Raw genomic sequence first — 17525 nt, 5'->3', positions numbered from 1 at the left:
TCAAAGGGCCAGAACGTTGTTAAAGGTGGGTCTTTTTCAGTCAGGATGGCCGAGCGGTCTAAGGCGCTGCGTTCAGGTCGCAGTCTCCCCTGGAGGCGTGGGTTCAAATCCCACTCCTGACAAGAGCAGCTTTGTGCTGGAAGCTTTGCCTTTAGCACCACATTAGGAAAGACAAGCAGGCGTTCTGTTGCTTTTAGGCCTCAGTCAGGTCTTCTAGTTCATCATCTGGGCATTCACGGTTGTGTTCCACAACAGTCGTGTGACATATGCCGGGGGTTCCATGGTGTAATGGTTAGCACTCTGGACTCTGAATCCAGCGATCCGAGTTCAAATCTCGGTGGAACCTGGTTTTAAAAGGGGATAACAAATTCCTTCCCACTTAAAGCATGGAGCTTCACATGACAGTGAAATTAAGCCTAGGGTCACTCGTCCAAGCTGGCTTAAAGTTAAACTGCTAACAATGCAAAATAGTCTATAGATGCACAGTTTGAGGTCTGATTCCTACCCACCATATCAATGAGGTTTCAATCACAATACTCCTGGTCAAAGGGCCACAACGTTGTGTGGGATGGTGGAACACTTATAGTGTACTACATGAAGACATCTTGGAGGTCCTCTGTCATGATATTTCTTGAATTTTCCATTAAAGGTGGGTCTTTTTGGGTCAGGATGGCCGAGCGGTCTAAGGCGCTGCGTTCAGGTCGCAGTCTCCCCTGGAGGCGTGGGTTCAAATCCCACTCCTGACAAGTGCAGCTTTGTGCCGGAAGCTTTGCCTTTAGCACCACATTAGGAAAGACAAGTAGGCGTTCTGTTGCTTTTAGGCCTCAGTCATGTCTTCTAGTTCATCATCTGGGCATTCACGGTTGTGTTCCACAACAGTCGTGTGACATATGCCGGGGGTTCCATGGTGTAATGGTTAGCACTCTGGACTCTGAATCCAGCGATCCGAGTTCAAATCTCGGTGGAACCTGGTTTTAAAAGGGGATAACAAATTCCTTCCCACTTGGAATTTCACATGCCAGTCAAACCAAGTCTAGGGCCACTTGTCAAACCTGGCTGCAACTTCTCTAATTCCAGTCAACTGGTCTGTGAATGCACAGTTTGAGTTGTGTTTTCTACTCACCATATTAATCAGCTTTCAGTCACAATACTCCTGGTCAAAGGGCCAGAACGTTGTTAAAGGTGGGTCTTTTTCAGTCTGGATGGCCGAGCGGTCTAAGGCGCTGCGTTCAGGTTGCAGTCTCCCCTGGAGGCGTGGGTTCAAATCCCACTCCTGACAAGTGCAGCTTTGCGCCGGAAGCTTTGCCTTTAGCACTACATTCAGAAAGACAAGTAGGCGTTCTGTTGCTTTTAGGCCACAGTCATGCCTTCTAGTTCATCATCTGGGCATTCACGGTTGTGTTCCACAACAGTCATGTGACATATGCCGGGGGTTCCATGGTGTAATGGTTAGCACTCTGGACTCTGAATCCAGCGATCCGAGTTCAAATCTCGGTGGAACCTGGTTTTAAAAGGGGATAACAAATTCCTTCCCACTTGGAGGGCCTAGGGTCACTCGTCCAACCTGGCTTAAAGTTAAACTGCTAACAATGCAAAATAGTCTATAGATGCACAGTTTGAGGTCTGATTCCTACCCACCATATCAATGAGGTTTCAATCACAATACTCCTGTTCAAAGGGCCACAACGTTGTGTGGGATGGTGGAACACTTATAGTGTACTACACGAAGACATCTTGGAGGTCCTCTGTCAAGATATTTCTTGAATTTTCCATTAAAGGTGGGTCTTTTTGGGTCAGGATGGCCGAGCGGTCTAAGGCGCTGCGTTCAGGTCGCAGTCTCCCCTGGAGGCGTGGGTTCAAATCCCACTCCTGACAAGAGCAGCTTTGTGCCGGAAGCTTTGCCTTTAGCACCACATTAGGAAAGACAAGTAGGCGTTCTGTTGCTTTTAGGCCTCAGTCAGGTCTTCTAGTTCATCATCTGGGCATTCACGGTTGTGTTCCACAACAGTCGTGTGACATATGCCGGGGGTTCCATGGTGTAATGGTGAGCACTCTGGACTTTGAATCCAGTGATCCGAGTTCAAATCTCGGTGGAACCTGGTTTTAAAAGGAGATAACAAATTCCTTCCCACTTAAAGCATGGAGCTTCACATGACAGTGAAATTAAGCCTAGGGTCACTCGTCCAACCTGGCTTAAAGTTAAACTGCTAACAATGCAAAATAGTCTATAGATGCACAGTTTGAGGTCTGATTCCTACCCACCATATCAATGAGGTTTCAATCACAATACTCCTGCTCAAAGGGCCACAACGTTGTGTGGGATGGTGGAACACTTATAGTGTACTACATGAAGACATCTTGGAGGTCCTCTGTCATGATATTTCTTGAATTTTCCATTAAAGGTGGGTCTTTTTCAGTCAGGATGGCCGAGCGGTCTAAGGCGCTGCGTTCAGGTCGCAGTCTCCCCTGGAGGCGTGGGTTCAAATCCCACTCCTGACAAGAGCAGCTTTGTGCCGGAAGCTTTGCCTTTAGCACCACATTAGGAAAGACAAGTAGGCGTTCTGTTGCTTTTAGGCCTCAGTCATGTCTTCTAGTTCATCATCTGGGCATTCACGGTTGTGTTCCACAACAGTCGTGTGACATATGCCGGGGGTTCCATGGTGTAATGGTTAGCACTCTGGACTCTGAATCCAGCGATCCGAGTTCAAATCTCGGTGGAACCTGGTTTTAAAAGGGGATAACAAATTCCTTCCCACTTGGAATTTCACATGCCAGTCAAACCAAGTCTAGGGCCACTTGTCAAACCTGGCTGCAACTTCTCTAATTCCAGTCAACTGGTCTGTGAATGCACAGTTTGAGTTGTGTTTTCTACTCACCATATTAATCAGCTTTCAATCACAATACTCCTGGTCAAAGGGCCAGAACGTTGTTAAAGGTGGGTCTTTTTGAGTCAGGATGGCCGAGCGGTCTAAGGCGCTGCGTTCAGGTCGCAGTCTCCCCTGGAGGCGTGGGTTCAAATCCCACTCCTGACAAGTGCAGCTTTGCGCCGGAAGCTTTGCCTTTAGCACTACATTCAGAAAGACAAGTAGGCGTTCTGTTGCTTTTAGGCCACAGTCATGCCTTCTAGTTCATCATCTGGGCATTCACGGTTGTGTTCCACAACAGTCATGTGACATATGCCGGGGGTTCCATGGTGTAATGGTTAGCACTCTGGACTCTGAATCCAGCGATCCGAGTTCAAATCTCGGTGGAACCTGGTTTTAAAAGGGGATAACAAATTCCTTCCCACTTGGAGGGCCTAGGGTCACTCGTCCAACCTGGCTTAAAGTTAAACTGCTAACAATGCAAAATAGTCTATAGATGCACAGTTTGAGGTCTGATTCCTACCCACCATATCAATGAGGTTTCAATCACAATACTCCTGTTCAAAGGGCCACAACGTTGTGTGGGATGGTGGAACACTTATAGTGTACTACACGAAGACATCTTGGAGGTCCTCTGTCAAGATATTTCTTGAATTTTCCATTAAAGGTGGGTCTTTTTGGGTCAGGATGGCCGAGCGGTCTAAGGCGCTGCGTTCAGGTCGCAGTCTCCCCTGGAGGCGTGGGTTCAAATCCCACTCCTGACAAGAGCAGCTTTGTGCCGGAAGCTTTGCCTTTAGCACCACATTAGGAAAGACAAGTAGGCGTTCTGTTGCTTTTAGGCCTCAGTCAGGTCTTCTAGTTCATCATCTGGGCATTCACGGTTGTGTTCCACAACAGTCGTGTGACATATGCCGGGGGTTCCATGGTGTAATGGTGAGCACTCTGGACTTTGAATCCAGTGATCCGAGTTCAAATCTCGGTGGAACCTGGTTTTAAAAGGAGATAACAAATTCCTTCCCACTTAAAGCATGGAGCTTCACATGACAGTGAAATTAAGCCTAGGGTCACTCGTCCAACCTGGCTTAAAGTTAAACTGCTAACAATGCAAAATAGTCTATAGATGCACAGTTTGAGGTCTGATTCCTACCCACCATATCAATGAGGTTTCAATCACAATACTCCTGCTCAAAGGGCCACAACGTTGTGTGGGATGGTGGAACACTTATAGTGTACTACATGAAGACATCTTGGAGGTCCTCTGTCATGATATTTCTTGAATTTTCCATTAAAGGTGGGTCTTTTTCAGTCAGGATGGCCGAGCGGTCTAAGGCGCTGCGTTCAGGTCGCAGTCTCCCCTGGAGGCGTGGGTTCAAATCCCACTCCTGACAAGAGCAGCTTTGTGCCGGAAGCTTTGCCTTTAGCACCACATTAGGAAAGACAAGTAGGCGTTCTGTTGCTTTTAGGCCTCAGTCATGTCTTCTAGTTCATCATCTGGGCATTCACGGTTGTGTTCCACAACAGTCGTGTGACATATGCCGGGGGTTCCATGGTGTAATGGTTAGCACTCTGGACTCTGAATCCAGCGATCCGAGTTCAAATCTCGGTGGAACCTGGTTTTAAAAGGGGATAACAAATTCCTTCCCACTTGGAATTTCACATGCCAGTCAAACCAAGTCTAGGGCCACTTGTCAAACCTGGCTGCAACTTCTCTAATTCCAGTCAACTGGTCTGTGAATGCACAGTTTGAGTTGTGTTTTCTACTCACCATATTAATCAGCTTTCAATCACAATACTCCTGGTCAAAGGGCCAGAACGTTGTTAAAGGTGGGTCTTTTTGAGTCAGGATGGCCGAGCGGTCTAAGGCGCTGCGTTCAGGTCGCAGTCTCCCCTGGAGGCGTGGGTTCAAATCCCACTCCTGACAAGTGCAGCTTTGCGCCGGAAGCTTTGCCTTTAGCACTACATTCAGAAAGACAAGTAGGCGTTCTGTTGCTTTTAGGCCACAGTCATGCCTTCTAGTTCATCATCTGGGCATTCACGGTTGTGTTCCACAACAGTCATGTGACATATGCCGGGGGTTCCATGGTGTAATGGTTAGCACTCTGGACTCTGAATCCAGCGATCCGAGTTCAAATCTCGGTGGAACCTGGTTTTAAAAGGGGATAACAAATTCCTTCCCACTTGGAGGGCCTAGGGTCACTCGTCCAACCTGGCTTAAAGTTAAACTGCTAACAATGCAAAATAGTCTATAGATGCACAGTTTGAGGTCTGATTCCTACCCACCATATCAATGAGGTTTCAATCACAATACTCCTGTTCAAAGGGCCACAACGTTGTGTGGGATGGTGGAACACTTATAGTGTACTACACGAAGACATCTTGGAGGTCCTCTGTCAAGATATTTCTTGAATTTTCCATTAAAGGTGGGTCTTTTTGGGTCAGGATGGCCGAGCGGTCTAAGGCGCTGCGTTCAGGTCGCAGTCTCCCCTGGAGGCGTGGGTTCAAATCCCACTCCTGACAAGAGCAGCTTTGTGCCGGAAGCTTTGCCTTTAGCACCACATTAGGAAAGACAAGTAGGCGTTCTGTTGCTTTTAGGCCTCAGTCAGGTCTTCTAGTTCATCATCTGGGCATTCACGGTTGTGTTCCACAACAGTCGTGTGACATATGCCGGGGGTTCCATGGTGTAATGGTTAGCACTCTGGACTCTGAATCCAGCGATCTGAGTTCAAATCTCGGTGGAACCTGGTTTTAAAAGGGGATAACAAATTCCTTCCCACTTGGAGTTTCACGTGCCAGTCAAATCAAGTCTAGGGCCACTTGTCAAACCTGGCTGCAACTTCTCTAATTCCAGTCAACTGGTCTGTGAATGCACAGTTTGAGTTGTGTTTTCTACTCACCATATTAATCAGCTTTCAATCACAATACTCCTGGTCAAAGGGCCAGAACGTTGTTAAAGGTGGGTCTTTTTCAGTCAGGATGGCCGAGCGGTCTAAGGCGCTGCGTTCAGGTCGCAGTCTCCCCTGGAGGCGTGGGTTCAAATCCCACTCCTGACAAGAGCAGCTTTGTGCTGGAAGCTTTGCCTTTAGCACCACATTAGGAAAGACAAGCAGGCGTTCTGTTGCTTTTAGGCCTCAGTCAGGTCTTCTAGTTCATCATCTGGGCATTCACGGTTGTGTTCCACAACAGTCGTGTGACATATGCCGGGGGTTCCATGGTGTAATGGTTAGCACTCTGGACTCTGAATCCAGCGATCCGAGTTCAAATCTCGGTGGAACCTGGTTTTAAAAGGGGATAACAAATTCCTTCCCACTTAAAGCATGGAGCTTCACATGACAGTGAAATTAAGCCTAGGGTCACTCGTCCAAGCTGGCTTAAAGTTAAACTGCTAACAATGCAAAATAGTCTATAGATGCACAGTTTGAGGTCTGATTCCTACCCACCATATCAATGAGGTTTCAATCACAATACTCCTGGTCAAAGGGCCACAACGTTGTGTGGGATGGTGGAACACTTATAGTGTACTACACGAAGACATCTTGGAGGTCCTCTGTCAAGATATTTCTTGAATTTTCCATTAAAGGTGGGTCTTTTTGGGTCAGGATGGCCGAGCGGTCTAAGGCGCTGCGTTCAGGTCGCAGTCTCCCCTGGAGGTGTGGGTTCAAATCCCACTCCTGACAAGAGCAGCTTTGTGCCGGAAGCTTTGCCTTTAGCACCACATTAGGAAAGACAAGTAGGCGTTCTGTTGCTTTTAGGCCTCAGTCAGGTCTTCTAGTTCATCATCTGGGCATTCACGGTTGTGTTCCACAACAGTCGTGTAACATATGCCGGGGGTTCCATGGTGTAATGGTGAGCACTCTGGACTTTGAATCCAGTGATCCGAGTTCAAATCTCGGTGGAACCTGGTTTTAAAAGGAGATAACAAATTCCTTCCCACTTAAAGCATGGAGCTTCACATGACAGTGAAATTAAGCCTAGGGTCACTCGTCCAACCTGGCTTAAAGTTAAACTGCTAACAATGCAAAATAGTCTATAGATGCACAGTTTGAGGTCTGATTCCTACCCACCATATCAATGAGGTTTCAATCACAATACTCCTGCTCAAAGGGCCACAACGTTGTGTGGGATGGTGGAACACTTATAGTGTACTACATGAAGACATCTTGGAGGTCCTCTGTCATGATATTTCTTGAATTTTCCATTAAAGGTGGGTCTTTTTCAGTCAGGATGGCCGAGCGGTCTAAGGCGCTGCGTTCAGGTCGCAGTCTCCCCTGGAGGCGTGGGTTCAAATCCCACTCCTGACAAGAGCAGCTTTGTGCCGGAAGCTTTGCCTTTAGCACCACATTAGGAAAGACAAGTAGGCGTTCTGTTGCTTTTAGGCCTCAGTCATGTCTTCTAGTTCATCATCTGGGCATTCACGGTTGTGTTCCACAACAGTCGTGTGACATATGCCGGGGGTTCCATGGTGTAATGGTTAGCACTCTGGACTCTGAATCCAGCGATCCGAGTTCAAATCTCGGTGGAACCTGGTTTTAAAAGGGGATAACAAATTCCTTCCCACTTGGAATTTCACATGCCAGTCAAACCAAGTCTAGGGCCACTTGTCAAACCTGGCTGCAACTTCTCTAATTCCAGTCAACTGGTCTGTGAATGCACAGTTTGAGTTGTGTTTTCTACTCACCATATTAATCAGCTTTCAATCACAATACTCCTGGTCAAAGGGCCAGAACGTTGTTAAAGGTGGGTCTTTTTGAGTCAGGATGGCCGAGCGGTCTAAGGCGCTGCGTTCAGGTCGCAGTCTCCCCTGGAGGCGTGGGTTCAAATCCCACTCCTGACAAGTGCAGCTTTGCGCCGGAAGCTTTGCCTTTAGCACTACATTCAGAAAGACAAGTAGGCGTTCTGTTGCTTTTAGGCCACAGTCATGCCTTCTAGTTCATCATCTGGGCATTCACGGTTGTGTTCCACAACAGTCATGTGACATATGCCGGGGGTTCCATGGTGTAATGGTTAGCACTCTGGACTCTGAATCCAGCGATCCGAGTTCAAATCTCGGTGGAACCTGGTTTTAAAAGGGGATAACAAATTCCTTCCCACTTGGAGGGCCTAGGGTCACTCGTCCAACCTGGCTTAAAGTTAAACTGCTAACAATGCAAAATAGTCTATAGATGCACAGTTTGAGGTCTGATTCCTACCCACCATATCAATGAGGTTTCAATCACAATACTCCTGTTCAAAGGGCCACAACGTTGTGTGGGATGGTGGAACACTTATAGTGTACTACACGAAGACATCTTGGAGGTCCTCTGTCAAGATATTTCTTGAATTTTCCATTAAAGGTGGGTCTTTTTGGGTCAGGATGGCCGAGCGGTCTAAGGCGCTGCGTTCAGGTCGCAGTCTCCCCTGGAGGCGTGGGTTCAAATCCCACTCCTGACAAGAGCAGCTTTGTGCCGGAAGCTTTGCCTTTAGCACCACATTAGGAAAGACAAGTAGGCGTTCTGTTGCTTTTAGGCCTCAGTCAGGTCTTCTAGTTCATCATCTGGGCATTCACGGTTGTGTTCCACAACAGTCGTGTAACATATGCCGGGGGTTCCATGGTGTAATGGTTAGCACTCTGGACTCTGAATCCTGCGATCTGAGTTCAAATCTCGGTGGAACCTGGTTTTAAAAGGGGATAACAAATTCCTTCCCACTTGGAGTTTCACGTGCCAGTCAAATCAAGTCTAGGGCCACTTGTCAAACCTGGCTGCAACTTCTCTAATTCCAGTCAACTGGTCTGTGAATGCACAGTTTGAGTTGTGTTTTCTACTCACCATATTAATCAGCTTTCAATCACAATACTCCTGGTCAAAGGGCCAGAACGTTGTTAAAGGTGGGTCTTTTTCAGTCAGGATGGCCGAGCGGTCTAAGGCGCTGCGTTCAGGTCGCAGTCTCCCCTGGAGGCGTGGGTTCAAATCCCACTCCTGACAAGAGCAGCTTTGTGCTGGAAGCTTTGCCTTTAGCACCACATTAGGAAAGACAAGCAGGCGTTCTGTTGCTTTTAGGCCTCAGTCAGGTCTTCTAGTTCATCATCTGGGCATTCACGGTTGTGTTCCACAACAGTCGTGTGACATATGCCGGGGGTTCCATGGTGTAATGGTTAGCACTCTGGACTCTGAATCCAGCGATCCGAGTTCAAATCTCGGTGGAACCTGGTTTTAAAAGGGGATAACAAATTCCTTCCCACTTAAAGCATGGAGCTTCACATGACAGTGAAATTAAGCCTAGGGTCACTCGTCCAAGCTGGCTTAAAGTTAAACTGCTAACAATGCAAAATAGTCTATAGATGCACAGTTTGAGGTCTGATTCCTACCCACCATATCAATGAGGTTTCAATCACAATACTCCTGGTCAAAGGGCCACAACGTTGTGTGGGATGGTGGAACACTTATAGTGTACTACATGAAGACATCTTGGAGGTCCTCTGTCATGATATTTCTTGAATTTTCCATTAAAGGTGGGTCTTTTTGGGTCAGGATGGCCGAGCGGTCTAAGGTGCTGCGTTCAGGTCGCAGTCTCCCCTGGAGGCGTGGGTTCAAATCCCACTCCTGACAAGTGCAGCTTTGCGCCGGAAGCTTTGCCTTTAGCACTACATTCAGAAAGACAAATAGGCGTTCTGTTGCTTTTAGGCCACAGTCATGCCTTCTAGTTCATCATCTGGGCATTCACGGTTGTGTTCCACAACAGTCGTGTGACATATGCCGGGGGTTCCATCGTGTAATGGTTAGCACTCTGGACTCTGAATCCAGCGATCCGAGTTCAAATCTCAGTGGAACCTGGTTTTAAAAGGGGATAACAAATTCCTTCCCACTTGGAGTTTCACGTGCCAGTCAAACCAAGTCTAGGGCCACTTGTCAAACCTGGCTGCAACTTCTCTAATTCCAGTCAACTGGTCTGTGAATGCACAGTTTGAGTTGTGTTTTCTACTCACCATATTAATCAGCTTTCAGTCACAATACTCCTGGTCAAAGGGCCAGAACGTTGTTAAAGGTGGGTCTTTTTCAGTCTGGATGGCCGAGCGGTCTAAGGCGCTGCGTTCAGGTCGCAGTCTCCCCTGGAGGCGTGGGTTCAAATCCCACTCCTGACAAGAGCAGCTTTGTGCTGGAAGCTTTGCCTTTAGCACCACATTAGGAAAGACAAGCAGGCGTTCTGTTGCTTTTAGGCCTCAGTCAGGTCTTCTAGTTCATCATCTGGGCATTCACGGTTGTGTTCCACAACAGTCGTGTGACATATGCCGGGGGTTCCATGGTGTAATGGTTAGCACTCTGGACTCTGAATACAGCGATCCGATTTCAAATCTCGGTGGAACCTGGTTTTAAAAGGGGATAACAAATTCCTTCCCACTTGGAGGGCCTAGGGTCACTCGTCCAACCTGGCTTAAAGTTAAACTGCTAACAATGCAAAATAGTCTATAGATGCACAGTTTGAGGTCTGATTCCTACCCACCATATCAATGAGGTTTCAATCACAATACTCCTGTTCAAAGGGCCACAACGTTGTGTGGGATGGTGGAACACTTATAGTGTACTACACGAAGACATCTTGGAGGTCCTCTGTCAAGATATTTCTTGAATTTTCCATTAAAGGTGGGTCTTTTTGGGTCAGGATGGCCGAGCGGTCTAAGGCGCTGCGTTCAGGTCGCAGTCTCCCCTGGAGGCGTGGGTTCAAATCCCACTCCTGACAAGAGCAGCTTTGTGCCGGAAGCTTTGCCTTTAGCACCACATTAGGAAAGACAAGTAGGCGTTCTGTTGCTTTTAGGCCTCAGTCAGGTCTTCTAGTTCATCATCTGGGCATTCACGGTTGTGTTCCACAACAGTCGTGTAACATATGCCGGGGGTTCCATGGTGTAATGGTTAGCACTCTGGACTCTGAATCCTGCGATCTGAGTTCAAATCTCGGTGGAACCTGGTTTTAAAAGGGGATAACAAATTCCTTCCCACTTGGAGTTTCACGTGCCAGTCAAATCAAGTCTAGGGCCACTTGTCAAACCTGGCTGCAACTTCTCTAATTCCAGTCAACTGGTCTGTGAATGCACAGTTTGAGTTGTGTTTTCTACTCACCATATTAATCAGCTTTCAATCACACTACTCCTGGTCAAAGGGCCAGAACGTTGTTAAAGGTGGGTCTTTTTCAGTCAGGATGGCCGAGCGGTCTAAGGCGCTGCGTTCAGGTCGCAGTCTCCCCTGGAGGCGTGGGTTCAAATCCCACTCCTGACAAGAGCAGCTTTGTGCTGGAAGCTTTGCCTTTAGCACCACATTAGGAAAGACAAGCAGGCGTTCTGTTGCTTTTAGGCCTCAGTCAGGTCTTCTAGTTCATCATCTGGGCATTCACGGTTGTGTTCCACAACAGTCGTGTGACATATGCCGGGGGTTCCATGGTGTAATGGTTAGCACTCTGGACTCTGAATCCAGCGATCCGAGTTCAAATCTCGGTGGAACCTGGTTTTAAAAGGGGATAACAAATTCCTTCCCACTTAAAGCATGGAGCTTCACATGACAGTGAAATTAAGCCTAGGGTCACTCGTCCAAGCTGGCTTAAAGTTAAACTGCTAACAATGCAAAATAGTCTATAGATGCACAGTTTGAGGTCTGATTCCTACCCACCATATCAATGAGGTTTCAATCACAATACTCCTGGTCAAAGGGCCACAACGTTGTGTGGGATGGTGGAACACTTATAGTGTACTACATGAAGACATCTTGGAGGTCCTCTGTCATGATATTTCTTGAATTTTCCATTAAAGGTGGGTCTTTTTGGGTCAGGATGGCCGAGCGGTCTAAGGCGCTGCGTTCAGGTCGCAGTCTCCCCTGGAGGCGTGGGTTCAAATCCCACTCCTGACAAGTGCAGCTTTGCGCCGGAAGCTTTGCCTTTAGCACTACATTCAGAAAGACAAATCGGCGTTCTGTTGCTTTTAGGCCACAGTCATGCCTTCTAGTTCATCATCTGGGCATTCACGGTTGTGTTCCACAACAGTCGTGTGACATATGCCGGGGGTTCCATGGTGTAATGGTTAGCACTCTGGACTCTGAATCCAGCGATCCGAGTTCAAATCTCAGTGGAACCTGGTTTTAAAAGGGGATAACAAATTCCTTCCCACTTGGAGTTTCACGTGCCAGTCAAACCAAGTCTAGGGCCACTTGTCAAACCTGGCTGCAACTTCTCTAATTCCAGTCAACTGGTCTGTGAATGCACAGTTTGAGTTGTGTTTTCTACTCACCATATTAATCAGCTTTCAGTCACAATACTCCTGGTCAAAGGGCCAGAACGTTGTTAAAGGTGGGTCTTTTTCAGTCTGGATGGCCGAGCGGTCTAAGGCGCTGCGTTCAGGTCGCAGTCTCCCCTGGAGGCGTGGGTTCAAATCCCACTCCTGACAAGTGCAGCTTTGCGCTGGAAGCTTTGCCTTTAGCACTACATTAAGAAAGACAAGTAGGCGTTCTGTTGCTTTTAGGCCACAGTCATGCCTTCTAGTTCCTCATCTGGGCATTCACGGTTGTGTTCCACAACAGTGGTGTGACATATGCCGGGGGTTCCATGGTGTAATGGTTAGCACTCTGGACTCTGAATACAGCGATCCGATTTCAAATCTCGGTGGAACCTGGTTTTAAAAGGGGATAACAAATTCCTTCCCACTTGGAGGGCCTAGGGTCACTCGTCCAACCTGGCTTAAAGTTAAACTGCTAACAATGCAAAATAGTCTATAGATGCACAGTTTGAGGTCTGATTCCTACTCACCATATCAATGAGGTTTCAATCACAATACTCCTGGTCAAAGGGCCACAACGTTGTGGGGGATGGTGGAACACTTATAGTGTACTACATGAAGACATCTTGGAGGTCCTATTTCTTGAATTTTCCATTAAAGGTGGGTCTTTTTGAGTCAGGATGGCCGAGCGGTCTAAGGCGCTGCGTTCAGGTCGCAGTCTCCCCTGGAGGCGTGGGTTCAAATCCCACTCCTGACAAGTGCAGCTTTGCGCCGGAAGCTTTGCCTTTAGCACCACATTAGGAAAGACAAGTAGGCGTTCTGTTGCTTTTAGGCCTCAGTCAGGTCTTCTAGTTCATCATCTGGGCATTCACGGTTGTGTTCCACAACAGTCGTGTGACATATGCCGGGGGTTCCATGGTGTAATGGTGAGCACTCTGGACTTTGAATCCAGTGATCCGAGTTCAAATCTCGGTGGAACCTGGTTTTAAAAGGAGATAACAAATTCCTTCCCACTTAAAGCATGGAGCTTCACATGACAGTGAAATTAAGCCTAGGGTCACTCGTCCAACCTGGCTTAAAGTTAATCTGCTAACAATGCAGAATAGTCTATAGATGCACAGTTTGAGGTCTGATTCCTACCCACCATATCAATGAGGTTTCAATCACAATACTCCTGGTCAAAGGGCCACAACGTTGTGTGGCATGGTGGAACACTTATAGTGTACTACATGAAGACATCTTGGAGGTCCTCTGTCATGATATTTCTTGAATTTTCCATTAAAGGTGGGTCTTTTTGAGTCAGGATGGCCGAGCGGTCTAAGGCGCTGCGTTCAGGTCGCAGTCTCCCCTGGAGGCGTGGGTTCAAATCCCACTCCTGACAAGTGCAGCTTTGCGCCGGAAGCTTTGCCTTTAGCACTACATTCAGAAAGACAAGTAGGCGTTCTGTTGCTTTTAGGCCACAGTCAGGCCTTCTAGTTCATCATCTGGGCATTCACGGTTGTGTTCCACAACAGTCATGTGACATATGCCGGGGGTTCCATGGTGTAATGGTTAGCACTCTGGACTCTGAATCCAGCGATCCGAGTTCAAATCTCGGTGGAACCTGGTTTTAAAAGGGGATAACAAATTCCTTCCCACTTGGAGTTTCACGTGCCAGTCAAACCAAGTCGAGGGCCACTTGTCAAACCTGGCTGCAACTTCTCTAATTCCAGTCAACTGGTCTGTGAATGCACAGTTTGAGTTGTGTTTTCTACTCACCATATTAATCAGCTTTCAATCACAATACTCCTGGTCAAAGGGCCAGAACGTTGTTAAAGGTGGGTCTTTTTTAGTCTGGATGGCCGAGCGGTCTAAGGCGCTGCGTTCAGGTCGCAGTCTCCCCTGGAGGCGTGGGTTCAAATCCCACTCCTGACAAGTGCAGCTTTGCGCCGGAAGCTTTGCCTTTAGCACTACATTAAGAAAGACAAGTAGGTGTTCTGTTGCTTTTAGGCCACAGTCATGCCTTCTAGTTCCTCATCTGGGCATTCACGGTTCTGTTCCACAACAGTGGTGTGACATATGCCGGGGGTTCCATGGTGTAATGGTTAGCACTCACCATATTAATCAGCTTTCAATCACAATACTCCTGGTCAAAGCGCCAGAACGTTGTTAAAGGTGGGGCTTTTTGAGTCAGGATGGCCGAGCGGTCTAAGGCGCTGCGTTCAGGTCGCAGTCTCCCCTGGAGGCGTGGGTTCAAATCCCACTCCTGACAAGTGCAGCTTTGCGCCGGAAGCTTTGCCTTTAGCACTACATTCAGAAAGACAAGTAGGCGTTCTGTTGCTTTTAGGCCACAGTCATGCCTTCTAGTTCATCATCTGGGCATTCACGGTTGTGTTCCACAACAGTCATGTGACATATGCCGGGGGTTCCATGGTGTAATGGTTAGCACTCTGGACTCTGAATCCAGCGATCCGAGTTCAAATCTCGGTGGAACCTGGTTTTAAAAGGGGATAACAAATTCCTTCCCACTTGGAGTTTCACGTGCCAGTCAAACCAAGTCGAGGGCCACTTGTCAAACCTGGCTGCAACTTCTCTAATTCCAGTCAACTGGTCTGTGAATGCACAGTTTGCGTTGTGTTTTCTACTCACCATATTAATCAGCTTTCAATCACAATACTCCTGGTCAAAGCGCCAGAACGTTGTTAAAGGTGGGGCTTTTTCAGTCAGGATGGCCGAGCGGTCTAAGGCGCTGCGTTCAGGTCGCAGTCTCCCCTGGAGGCGTGGGTTCAAATCCCACTCCTGACAAGTGCAGCTTTGCGCCGGAAGCTTTGCCTTTAGCACTACATTCAGAAAGACAAGTAGGCGTTCTGTTGCTTTTAGGCCACAGTCATGCCTTCTAGTTCATCATCTGGGCATTCACGGTTGTGTTCCACAACAGTCATGTGACATATGCCGGGGGTTCCATGGTGTAATGGTTAGCACTCTGGACTCTGAATCCAGCGATCCGAGTTCAAATCTCGGTGGAACCTGGTTTTAAAAGGGGATAACAAATTCCTTCCCACTTGGAGTTTCACGTGCCAGTCAAACCAAGTCGAGGGCCACTTGTCAAACCTGGCTGCAACTTCTCTAATTCCAGTCAACTGGTCTGTGAATGCACAGTTTGAGTTGTGTTTTCTACTCACCATATTAATCAGCTTTCAATCACAATCCAGCGATCCGAGTTCAAATCTCGGTGGAACCTGGTTTTAAAAGGGGATAACAAATTCCTTCCCACTTGGAGTTTCACGTGCCAGTCAAACCAAGTCGAGGGCCACTTGTCAAACCTGGCTGCAACTTCTCTAATTCCAGTCAACTGGTCTGTGAATGCACAGTTTGAGTTGTGTTTTCTACTCACCATATTAATCAGCTTTCAATCACAATACTCCTGGTCAAAGCGCCAGAACGTTGTTAAAGGTGGGGCTTTTTCAGTCAGGATGGCCGAGCGGTCTAAGGCGCTGCGTTCAGGTCGCAGTCTCCCCTGGAGGCGTGGGTTCAAATCCCACTCCTGACAAGTGCAGCTTTGCGCCGGAAGCTTTGCCTTTAGCACTACATTCAGAAAGACAAGTGGCCTAAAAAGGCCTAAAAAGGCCTAAAAGCAACAGAACGCCTACTTGTCTTTCCTAATGTGGTGCTAAAGGCAAAGCTTCCGGCGCAAAGCTGCACTTGTCAGGAGTGGGATTTGAACCCACGCCTCCAGGGGAGACTGCGACCTGAACGCAGCGCCTTAGACCGCTCGGCCATCCTGACTCAAAAAGACCCACCTTTAATGGAAAATTCAAGAAATATCATGACAGAGGACCTCCAAGATGTCTTCATGTAGTACACTATAAGTGTTCCACCATCCCCCACAACGTTGTGGCCCTTTGACCAGGAGTATTGTGATTGAAACCTCATTGATATGGTGAGTAGGAATCAGACCTCAAACTGTGCATCTATAGACTATTCTGCATTGTTAGCAGATTAACTTTAAGCCAGGTTGGACGAGTGACCCTAGGCTTAATTTCACTGTCATGTGAAGCTCCATGCTTTAAGTGGGAAGGAACCTGGTTTTAAAAGGGGTTAACAAATTCCTTCCCACTTGGAGTTTCACGTGCCAGTCAAACCAAGTCGAGGGCCACTTGTCAAACCTGGCTGCAACTTCTCTAATTCCAGTCAACTGGTCTGTGAATGCACAGTTTGAGTTGTGTTTTCTACTCACCATATTAATCAGCTTTCAATCACAATACTCCTGGTCAAAGCGCCAGAACGTTGTTAAAGGTGGGGCTTTTTGAGTCAGGATGGCCGAGCGGTCTAAGGCGCTGCGTTCAGGTCGCAGTCTCCCCTGGAGGCGTGGGTTCAAATCCCACTCCTGACAAGTGCAGCTTTGCGCCGGAAGCTTTGCCTTTAGCACTACATTCAGAAAGACAAGTAGGCGTTCTGTTGCTTTTAGGCCACAGTCATGCCTTCTAGTTCATCATCTGGGCATTCACGGTTGTGTTCCACAACAGTCATGTGACATATGCCGGGGGTTCCATGGTGTAATGGTTAGCACTCTGGACTCTGAATCCAGCGATCCGAGTTCAAATCTCGGTGGAACCTGGTTTTAAAAGGGGATAACAAATTCCTTCCCACTTGGAGTTTCACGTGCCAGTCAAACCAAGTCGAGGGCCACTTGTCAAACCTGGCTGCAACTTCTCTAGTTCCAGTCAACTGGTCTGTGAATGCACAGTTTGAGTTGTGTTTTCTACTCACCATATTAATCAGCTTTCAATCACAATACTCCTGGTCAAAGCGCCAGAACGTTGTTAAAGGTGGGGCTTTTTGAGTCAGGATGGCCGAGCGGTCTAAGGCGCTGCGTTCAGGTCGCAGTCTCCCCTGGAGGCGTGGGTTCAAATCCCACTCCTGACAAGTGCAGCTTTGCGCCGGAAGCTTTGCCTTTAGCACTACATTCAGAAAGACAAGTAGGCGTTCTGTTGCTTTTAGGCCACAGTCATGCCTTCTAGTTCATCATCTGGGCATTCACGGTTGTGTTCCACAACAGTCATGTGACATATGCCGGGGGTTCCATGGTGTAATGGTTAGCACTCTGGACTCTGAATCCAGCGATCCGAGTTCAAACCTTGGTGGAACCTGGTTTTAAAAGGGGATAACAAATTCCTTCCCACTTGGAGTTTCACGTGCCAGTCAAACTAAGTCTAGGACCACTTGTCAAACCTGGCTGAAACTTCTCTATTCCAGTCTTCAGGACAAGTTAACTGGTCTGTGAATGCACAATTTGAGTTCTGTTTTCTACTCAACGTATTAATGAGCTTTCAATGACAATACTCCTGGTCAAAGGGCCAGAATGTTGTTAAAGTTGGGTCTTTTTCAGTCAGGATGGCCAAGTGGTCTAAGGCACTGTGTTCAGGTCGCAGTCTCCCCTGGAGGCATGC

The 17525-nt window shown here is 47.8% G+C and overlaps 57 non-coding genes across 57 annotated transcripts; 56 read left to right on the top strand and 1 right to left on the bottom strand.

The window, feature by feature from the left end:
* Positions 1-39: 39 nt before the first annotated feature.
* On the top strand, positions 40-122 carry trnal-cag (transfer RNA leucine (anticodon CAG)). Its single transcript has one exon. It is a non-coding gene; the product is annotated as a tRNA-Leu (tRNA).
* Positions 123-274: 152 nt separating this feature from the next.
* On the top strand, positions 275-346 carry trnaq-cug (transfer RNA glutamine (anticodon CUG)). Its single transcript has one exon. It is a non-coding gene; the product is annotated as a tRNA-Gln (tRNA).
* Positions 347-663: 317 nt separating this feature from the next.
* Positions 664-746, top strand: trnal-cag (transfer RNA leucine (anticodon CAG)). The gene has a single exon. It is a non-coding gene; the product is annotated as a tRNA-Leu (tRNA).
* A 152-nt stretch (positions 747-898) lies between these two features.
* trnaq-cug (transfer RNA glutamine (anticodon CUG)) lies at positions 899-970 on the top strand. The gene has a single exon. It is a non-coding gene; the product is annotated as a tRNA-Gln (tRNA).
* A 226-nt stretch (positions 971-1196) lies between these two features.
* Positions 1197-1279, top strand: trnal-cag (transfer RNA leucine (anticodon CAG)). Its single transcript has one exon. It is a non-coding gene; the product is annotated as a tRNA-Leu (tRNA).
* A 152-nt stretch (positions 1280-1431) lies between these two features.
* On the top strand, positions 1432-1503 carry trnaq-cug (transfer RNA glutamine (anticodon CUG)). Its single transcript has one exon. It is a non-coding gene; the product is annotated as a tRNA-Gln (tRNA).
* A 289-nt stretch (positions 1504-1792) lies between these two features.
* trnal-cag (transfer RNA leucine (anticodon CAG)) lies at positions 1793-1875 on the top strand. The gene has a single exon. It is a non-coding gene; the product is annotated as a tRNA-Leu (tRNA).
* A 152-nt stretch (positions 1876-2027) lies between these two features.
* trnaq-uug (transfer RNA glutamine (anticodon UUG)) lies at positions 2028-2099 on the top strand. Its single transcript has one exon. It is a non-coding gene; the product is annotated as a tRNA-Gln (tRNA).
* Positions 2100-2416: 317 nt separating this feature from the next.
* On the top strand, positions 2417-2499 carry trnal-cag (transfer RNA leucine (anticodon CAG)). The gene has a single exon. It is a non-coding gene; the product is annotated as a tRNA-Leu (tRNA).
* Positions 2500-2651: 152 nt separating this feature from the next.
* trnaq-cug (transfer RNA glutamine (anticodon CUG)) lies at positions 2652-2723 on the top strand. Its single transcript has one exon. It is a non-coding gene; the product is annotated as a tRNA-Gln (tRNA).
* Positions 2724-2949: 226 nt separating this feature from the next.
* On the top strand, positions 2950-3032 carry trnal-cag (transfer RNA leucine (anticodon CAG)). The gene has a single exon. It is a non-coding gene; the product is annotated as a tRNA-Leu (tRNA).
* Positions 3033-3184: 152 nt separating this feature from the next.
* trnaq-cug (transfer RNA glutamine (anticodon CUG)) lies at positions 3185-3256 on the top strand. The gene has a single exon. It is a non-coding gene; the product is annotated as a tRNA-Gln (tRNA).
* Positions 3257-3545: 289 nt separating this feature from the next.
* On the top strand, positions 3546-3628 carry trnal-cag (transfer RNA leucine (anticodon CAG)). Its single transcript has one exon. It is a non-coding gene; the product is annotated as a tRNA-Leu (tRNA).
* A 152-nt stretch (positions 3629-3780) lies between these two features.
* trnaq-uug (transfer RNA glutamine (anticodon UUG)) lies at positions 3781-3852 on the top strand. Its single transcript has one exon. It is a non-coding gene; the product is annotated as a tRNA-Gln (tRNA).
* A 317-nt stretch (positions 3853-4169) lies between these two features.
* Positions 4170-4252, top strand: trnal-cag (transfer RNA leucine (anticodon CAG)). The gene has a single exon. It is a non-coding gene; the product is annotated as a tRNA-Leu (tRNA).
* A 152-nt stretch (positions 4253-4404) lies between these two features.
* Positions 4405-4476, top strand: trnaq-cug (transfer RNA glutamine (anticodon CUG)). Its single transcript has one exon. It is a non-coding gene; the product is annotated as a tRNA-Gln (tRNA).
* A 226-nt stretch (positions 4477-4702) lies between these two features.
* On the top strand, positions 4703-4785 carry trnal-cag (transfer RNA leucine (anticodon CAG)). The gene has a single exon. It is a non-coding gene; the product is annotated as a tRNA-Leu (tRNA).
* A 152-nt stretch (positions 4786-4937) lies between these two features.
* On the top strand, positions 4938-5009 carry trnaq-cug (transfer RNA glutamine (anticodon CUG)). Its single transcript has one exon. It is a non-coding gene; the product is annotated as a tRNA-Gln (tRNA).
* Positions 5010-5298: 289 nt separating this feature from the next.
* trnal-cag (transfer RNA leucine (anticodon CAG)) lies at positions 5299-5381 on the top strand. The gene has a single exon. It is a non-coding gene; the product is annotated as a tRNA-Leu (tRNA).
* Positions 5382-5533: 152 nt separating this feature from the next.
* trnaq-cug (transfer RNA glutamine (anticodon CUG)) lies at positions 5534-5605 on the top strand. The gene has a single exon. It is a non-coding gene; the product is annotated as a tRNA-Gln (tRNA).
* Positions 5606-5831: 226 nt separating this feature from the next.
* Positions 5832-5914, top strand: trnal-cag (transfer RNA leucine (anticodon CAG)). Its single transcript has one exon. It is a non-coding gene; the product is annotated as a tRNA-Leu (tRNA).
* Positions 5915-6066: 152 nt separating this feature from the next.
* On the top strand, positions 6067-6138 carry trnaq-cug (transfer RNA glutamine (anticodon CUG)). Its single transcript has one exon. It is a non-coding gene; the product is annotated as a tRNA-Gln (tRNA).
* Positions 6139-6455: 317 nt separating this feature from the next.
* Positions 6456-6538, top strand: trnal-cag (transfer RNA leucine (anticodon CAG)). The gene has a single exon. It is a non-coding gene; the product is annotated as a tRNA-Leu (tRNA).
* Positions 6539-6690: 152 nt separating this feature from the next.
* Positions 6691-6762, top strand: trnaq-uug (transfer RNA glutamine (anticodon UUG)). Its single transcript has one exon. It is a non-coding gene; the product is annotated as a tRNA-Gln (tRNA).
* Positions 6763-7079: 317 nt separating this feature from the next.
* trnal-cag (transfer RNA leucine (anticodon CAG)) lies at positions 7080-7162 on the top strand. Its single transcript has one exon. It is a non-coding gene; the product is annotated as a tRNA-Leu (tRNA).
* Positions 7163-7314: 152 nt separating this feature from the next.
* trnaq-cug (transfer RNA glutamine (anticodon CUG)) lies at positions 7315-7386 on the top strand. Its single transcript has one exon. It is a non-coding gene; the product is annotated as a tRNA-Gln (tRNA).
* A 226-nt stretch (positions 7387-7612) lies between these two features.
* trnal-cag (transfer RNA leucine (anticodon CAG)) lies at positions 7613-7695 on the top strand. The gene has a single exon. It is a non-coding gene; the product is annotated as a tRNA-Leu (tRNA).
* Positions 7696-7847: 152 nt separating this feature from the next.
* Positions 7848-7919, top strand: trnaq-cug (transfer RNA glutamine (anticodon CUG)). The gene has a single exon. It is a non-coding gene; the product is annotated as a tRNA-Gln (tRNA).
* A 289-nt stretch (positions 7920-8208) lies between these two features.
* On the top strand, positions 8209-8291 carry trnal-cag (transfer RNA leucine (anticodon CAG)). The gene has a single exon. It is a non-coding gene; the product is annotated as a tRNA-Leu (tRNA).
* A 152-nt stretch (positions 8292-8443) lies between these two features.
* trnaq-cug (transfer RNA glutamine (anticodon CUG)) lies at positions 8444-8515 on the top strand. Its single transcript has one exon. It is a non-coding gene; the product is annotated as a tRNA-Gln (tRNA).
* A 226-nt stretch (positions 8516-8741) lies between these two features.
* On the top strand, positions 8742-8824 carry trnal-cag (transfer RNA leucine (anticodon CAG)). Its single transcript has one exon. It is a non-coding gene; the product is annotated as a tRNA-Leu (tRNA).
* Positions 8825-8976: 152 nt separating this feature from the next.
* trnaq-cug (transfer RNA glutamine (anticodon CUG)) lies at positions 8977-9048 on the top strand. Its single transcript has one exon. It is a non-coding gene; the product is annotated as a tRNA-Gln (tRNA).
* Positions 9049-9365: 317 nt separating this feature from the next.
* On the top strand, positions 9366-9448 carry trnal-cag (transfer RNA leucine (anticodon CAG)). Its single transcript has one exon. It is a non-coding gene; the product is annotated as a tRNA-Leu (tRNA).
* A 152-nt stretch (positions 9449-9600) lies between these two features.
* On the top strand, positions 9601-9672 carry trnaq-cug (transfer RNA glutamine (anticodon CUG)). Its single transcript has one exon. It is a non-coding gene; the product is annotated as a tRNA-Gln (tRNA).
* A 226-nt stretch (positions 9673-9898) lies between these two features.
* On the top strand, positions 9899-9981 carry trnal-cag (transfer RNA leucine (anticodon CAG)). The gene has a single exon. It is a non-coding gene; the product is annotated as a tRNA-Leu (tRNA).
* A 513-nt stretch (positions 9982-10494) lies between these two features.
* Positions 10495-10577, top strand: trnal-cag (transfer RNA leucine (anticodon CAG)). Its single transcript has one exon. It is a non-coding gene; the product is annotated as a tRNA-Leu (tRNA).
* Positions 10578-10729: 152 nt separating this feature from the next.
* trnaq-cug (transfer RNA glutamine (anticodon CUG)) lies at positions 10730-10801 on the top strand. The gene has a single exon. It is a non-coding gene; the product is annotated as a tRNA-Gln (tRNA).
* Positions 10802-11027: 226 nt separating this feature from the next.
* trnal-cag (transfer RNA leucine (anticodon CAG)) lies at positions 11028-11110 on the top strand. Its single transcript has one exon. It is a non-coding gene; the product is annotated as a tRNA-Leu (tRNA).
* Positions 11111-11262: 152 nt separating this feature from the next.
* trnaq-cug (transfer RNA glutamine (anticodon CUG)) lies at positions 11263-11334 on the top strand. The gene has a single exon. It is a non-coding gene; the product is annotated as a tRNA-Gln (tRNA).
* Positions 11335-11651: 317 nt separating this feature from the next.
* On the top strand, positions 11652-11734 carry trnal-cag (transfer RNA leucine (anticodon CAG)). Its single transcript has one exon. It is a non-coding gene; the product is annotated as a tRNA-Leu (tRNA).
* Positions 11735-11886: 152 nt separating this feature from the next.
* trnaq-cug (transfer RNA glutamine (anticodon CUG)) lies at positions 11887-11958 on the top strand. The gene has a single exon. It is a non-coding gene; the product is annotated as a tRNA-Gln (tRNA).
* A 226-nt stretch (positions 11959-12184) lies between these two features.
* Positions 12185-12267, top strand: trnal-cag (transfer RNA leucine (anticodon CAG)). The gene has a single exon. It is a non-coding gene; the product is annotated as a tRNA-Leu (tRNA).
* Positions 12268-12770: 503 nt separating this feature from the next.
* On the top strand, positions 12771-12853 carry trnal-cag (transfer RNA leucine (anticodon CAG)). The gene has a single exon. It is a non-coding gene; the product is annotated as a tRNA-Leu (tRNA).
* A 152-nt stretch (positions 12854-13005) lies between these two features.
* Positions 13006-13077, top strand: trnaq-uug (transfer RNA glutamine (anticodon UUG)). The gene has a single exon. It is a non-coding gene; the product is annotated as a tRNA-Gln (tRNA).
* Positions 13078-13394: 317 nt separating this feature from the next.
* Positions 13395-13477, top strand: trnal-cag (transfer RNA leucine (anticodon CAG)). The gene has a single exon. It is a non-coding gene; the product is annotated as a tRNA-Leu (tRNA).
* Positions 13478-13629: 152 nt separating this feature from the next.
* trnaq-cug (transfer RNA glutamine (anticodon CUG)) lies at positions 13630-13701 on the top strand. The gene has a single exon. It is a non-coding gene; the product is annotated as a tRNA-Gln (tRNA).
* A 226-nt stretch (positions 13702-13927) lies between these two features.
* On the top strand, positions 13928-14010 carry trnal-cag (transfer RNA leucine (anticodon CAG)). The gene has a single exon. It is a non-coding gene; the product is annotated as a tRNA-Leu (tRNA).
* Positions 14011-14264: 254 nt separating this feature from the next.
* trnal-cag (transfer RNA leucine (anticodon CAG)) lies at positions 14265-14347 on the top strand. Its single transcript has one exon. It is a non-coding gene; the product is annotated as a tRNA-Leu (tRNA).
* A 152-nt stretch (positions 14348-14499) lies between these two features.
* On the top strand, positions 14500-14571 carry trnaq-cug (transfer RNA glutamine (anticodon CUG)). Its single transcript has one exon. It is a non-coding gene; the product is annotated as a tRNA-Gln (tRNA).
* A 226-nt stretch (positions 14572-14797) lies between these two features.
* trnal-cag (transfer RNA leucine (anticodon CAG)) lies at positions 14798-14880 on the top strand. Its single transcript has one exon. It is a non-coding gene; the product is annotated as a tRNA-Leu (tRNA).
* Positions 14881-15032: 152 nt separating this feature from the next.
* On the top strand, positions 15033-15104 carry trnaq-cug (transfer RNA glutamine (anticodon CUG)). Its single transcript has one exon. It is a non-coding gene; the product is annotated as a tRNA-Gln (tRNA).
* Positions 15105-15542: 438 nt separating this feature from the next.
* Positions 15543-15625, top strand: trnal-cag (transfer RNA leucine (anticodon CAG)). The gene has a single exon. It is a non-coding gene; the product is annotated as a tRNA-Leu (tRNA).
* A 153-nt stretch (positions 15626-15778) lies between these two features.
* trnal-cag (transfer RNA leucine (anticodon CAG)) lies at positions 15779-15861 on the bottom strand. The gene has a single exon. It is a non-coding gene; the product is annotated as a tRNA-Leu (tRNA).
* Positions 15862-16385: 524 nt separating this feature from the next.
* Positions 16386-16468, top strand: trnal-cag (transfer RNA leucine (anticodon CAG)). The gene has a single exon. It is a non-coding gene; the product is annotated as a tRNA-Leu (tRNA).
* A 152-nt stretch (positions 16469-16620) lies between these two features.
* trnaq-cug (transfer RNA glutamine (anticodon CUG)) lies at positions 16621-16692 on the top strand. The gene has a single exon. It is a non-coding gene; the product is annotated as a tRNA-Gln (tRNA).
* A 226-nt stretch (positions 16693-16918) lies between these two features.
* Positions 16919-17001, top strand: trnal-cag (transfer RNA leucine (anticodon CAG)). Its single transcript has one exon. It is a non-coding gene; the product is annotated as a tRNA-Leu (tRNA).
* A 152-nt stretch (positions 17002-17153) lies between these two features.
* trnaq-cug (transfer RNA glutamine (anticodon CUG)) lies at positions 17154-17225 on the top strand. Its single transcript has one exon. It is a non-coding gene; the product is annotated as a tRNA-Gln (tRNA).
* The last annotated feature ends 300 nt before the right edge of the window (positions 17226-17525 follow it).

This window comes from Pempheris klunzingeri, chromosome 22, assembly GCF_042242105.1.
Source record: "Pempheris klunzingeri isolate RE-2024b chromosome 22, fPemKlu1.hap1, whole genome shotgun sequence".
NCBI lineage: Eukaryota > Metazoa > Chordata > Actinopteri > Acropomatiformes > Pempheridae > Pempheris > Pempheris klunzingeri.
This window is presented reverse-complemented; position numbering and strand designations above follow the sequence as displayed.